This window comes from Ipomoea nil, unplaced genomic scaffold (genome assembly GCF_001879475.1).
Source record: "Ipomoea nil cultivar Tokyo-kokei standard unplaced genomic scaffold, Asagao_1.1 scaffold0805, whole genome shotgun sequence".
Taxonomy (NCBI): Eukaryota; Viridiplantae; Streptophyta; class Magnoliopsida; order Solanales; family Convolvulaceae; genus Ipomoea; species Ipomoea nil.
The window spans coordinates 550,818-554,812 of record NW_017617233.1 but is presented as its reverse complement, the minus strand read 5'-3'; positions in this window follow the sequence as shown (position 1 = coordinate 554,812).

Sequence of the window (3,995 nt, the reverse complement as noted above, 5' to 3'; positions counted from 1 at the left end):
AAAAACCAACTAATAGTACTAATAAAAGAATAGTAGTAGAAAGCGGGAAGGTAAATTGGGATTTTACCTCTTTCAAATTGGTGAGAGTGGAATCATTGTTGCCATATACAAGATGCATCTTTCGTGCAGGAACCTCAATCTCCACAGATATGCAATCCATTTCTGGAGGCAAATTTAACTGCACTTCATTGCTGGGCATTGAAGAGGTTGGATACTGCTCATCCTCAGAAATAGAACTTAGGAAGAAATTCTCCTTTAGCTTAGAAGTAACTTGAATGAGAGCCACTTTTACCTTGAAGTACTCCCCTACGATCTATGGAGAAGAGAAAACCTTCTTAATGAAATGCTTGATTCTAGAAGTATTAGCAAGCTTACCCAACACTAAGAACAAACATATTGAACCACTGAAGCAATGGTTAACTCAAAGGAAAAATCAACATTTATGCTAATACCTCGATAACATGTTCATTTTTTGCAACTAAATCCTGATAAACTAGGTTTCTTCGTGAGGGCTTTGGGCTTTATTTCAACACCAGTTGTGGACGCTATATCACTGCAAAGTTGTGCTTTTTCATCAATCAGACATTTGAGCTCATCTTATGTAACTACAATCCTGCAAGTTACAACTGTCCCCTTGTGAAAACATGCAAATACTCCCCATTCGATTGCAACCTCCATTGATTTCTCAAAAACTCGGATTATAGCAATTTGGGCAGAAGGCCACACTGCATGTCTTTTCTGAAGAAGATTTTCCAGCAATCAATTAACACAAGAATGTGTACCAATAGGGCAAGAAATAAGTGCTAATGAATGACAATAAAGCGAACCTCGGATGAACATATTGTGGCAACACGAATAGAGCTATCTACTGGAGGAGAAAATGTTATAACAGCTCTTGTGTCTTGAATGCGGATTAATTTCAAGTTTACATAAGGGGAAAATTGCAACTGCCACGATTCTAGTTACATCATATCAACTCTGATGCCTGCAGATTGATGAAAAAGAGTACTGTCCAGAGAGGCCAACCTTCGCGGAAATTTCAAGTTTACAGAAGGGGACAATTGCAACTGCCACGATTCTAGTTACATCAGATCAGCTCTGATGCCTGCAGATTGATGAAAAAGAGCACTGTCCAGAGAGGCCGGCCTTCGCGGATTAATTTCAAGTTTACACAAGGGGACAATTGCAACTGCCACGATTCTAGTTACATCAGATCAGCTCTAATGCCTGCAGATTGATGAAAAAGGACAAGTTTGCTCTGATGCCTGCAGATTGATGAAAAAGAGCACTGTCCAGAGAGGCCGGCCTTCGCGGATAAATTTCAAGTTTACACAAGGAGACAATTGCAACTGCCACAATTCTAGTTACATCACATCAGCTCTGATGCCTGCAGATTGATGAAAAAGGACAGTTTGCACTGATATAGGTTCCACATATGGTGTTCAACACGCCCCCTCACGCGGTGGGTTCCAAGCAACACGTGGATATCTTTTCTAAAGAAGATTTTCCAGCAATCAATTAACACAAGAATGTGTACCAATAGGGAGAAAGAGATAATGTTAGACAGCCATTTTGTGTAACAACACTAGCAATAACCAAAAGAAATGAGTGCTAATGAATGACAATACTTTAGATGGAAATCAAAGCGAACCCCGAATGAATATATGGTGGCAACACGATCTTTGGACCCATGTACTGAGGACAAAAGCTTATAATAGCTCCTGTGTCATTCTCCAAAGCACGGATAACAAAGCCACCCTGGCCTAGCACACCTTCAGCTGAATTGTTAGAACAGAGCAGCTTAAAAGCAATTTTGTGTTGAGCATTCTCTTCATCTATGGTAAGAACTCTTTCAACATATTTTGATACTGAATGCCCGACTGGAAATGTATCACCAGCACTGTCCAGAGAAAAGAGGTCTGCAAGATTTTCATTAAGTGGCACTTGAGACATGTTTGCCTGTATCCTTCTTGCGCAATCTCGGAGACATTGAGACACAGAAACTAGTGCTCTCTTCACAGCTAAAATTCCACCCATTATCTACAACAATTTCAAAATATTCTTAGATGAAGATTAAGGACAATTAGAAACAAAAAGGAAAAGACTATATGTTTTTTTCCATGAAGAAGACCTATGCAAACAATGCAACATTTCCCCGCTATTAACAAGAAATTTAAAAACATGAATAGATAATGAGGAGAACACTAGCCAAAGAATCAGATACAATAAAGATTCTCAGTCAAGACTCAAGATAAACTTAGTATCCATGATTCTACTCATAAAAACTAACGTCAGAGACATCACCTGAATCAACTCGTCGTCCTTGGAGATACAAGCTGGTAGATGTTCCTTGTTGTTCATAACCTGAATCTTTGCTCCATGGATCCTCCAAATAGCATCATGTATCCTCCTTACCGCACTAATTTGAAACGAATTTCCAACCAATCTACACCCGACTGCTCTGCCCTCCCTGCCTCCATTCCCTTCCAACTCCAAAACTCACTAAAAACCCTAAGTAAACCCTTCTGCGCAGCAGAAACATGCACCAGCTCCGCCTCACCAGTACCTTCGTTTACAACGATGTCCCTCTCAACAGTGGCGTTTCCGGTTACATTGATGACTCGCTCGAGGCAGTTCCGGATAGGCCTCATTACTACGATTCTGCACCCGGTTTTGTGATCCAGGTGTCCACTCCGGTGCCCTTATTCCCGATAAAGCCGCCAACTATATCCACGTGGCAGAGCATGCGGAAGTTCATCACGGGCCGCGGAGGCAGACGAGGCGGCGTCTCAGCTCGATGCTTTCCCTTCTGGTCGCGGCGATTGCTCATTTTCCGTTATTTCCGCTCGCGCCGGGAGGGAGGTTGCAAGAAATGAAAGAAAGTTTTCCAGAAAGCCTCTGCCTAACTCCCTATGTGTATTCGCCAAGAACAAATACTCTGTATTGTATTCTTATATATAATGAGCGGTCGCTATCGACGACGTTGAAGCGGTTAGCCGTCGCCGTTAGGCGGCGGGAACATCAGGTGACGCGATTGACAGCTGGCAGGAGGACGAGTGTCGGAGCACGGGGGAGAGCGAATGAAACTGCTGAATATGGTAGTTTGAAGTATGCAATAATATTTTTAAATTTCATCCCAATTTCCGTAATTTGCACAAAAGTCCCCAATCAGTCAATCACCCCTTGACTTGTCATCTTAATCTCAAAATTATTAATTTGATCATCGACTATTTTATTTTTTTGGGTGATGAAAAATACACACAATGACTACTTAAAACTTCAAAAGTATATATGCATTAGATAAATTTATGTGTGTAATTCTAGTCAGCAAATGATTATATACAACACATGAGTGTACCAAATACAATCGGTACCATAAAATTTGCATTTAATTATTTTTGTCTTTTTCCATGAAAACTTAGATGATATAACTTAATTTAACCCACCAGGACTATGTGGTCTAATGGTATCCGGGTTGGACTTCCATTTGGCTCTTTGTGTTTCAGTAGGTTGAGAAAGTATATGAACAGATACTACAATGTAATAGAGCTAGTAGCATTCAAAAAAAAAAAAAAAAAAAAAACTTAATTTAACCCTCTTTTAATTAAGATATTATTAGTTAATTTTTTTTGGTAGGATTATTTGTTAATTTTATTTTGTATACAATCATAATTAACCTTTTTTGTGACCTAATTTAATCTCAATTTGTTGTGATTTTACTCAATATATTCCTCTATTTGTATTTCCATCTATTTGCTGTTAAATCTAAAGTTATTTTTGTAATTGCAATAATCTACCCTCTTTCACCTGGTTACCTTCGAATTGCAATCTTGACGTCATCAGGTTGTTACCGAACCCTGGTTCCAGCAACACCAGAGAGTCCTAGTTGCATATGTTATCAGATAATTTCACTTGTATATATTTTCATCATGTGTTAAAGTTGAGAGAAAAAATAAGGAAATACCCAAAACTAATCAGGCAATTTTATAAACAAA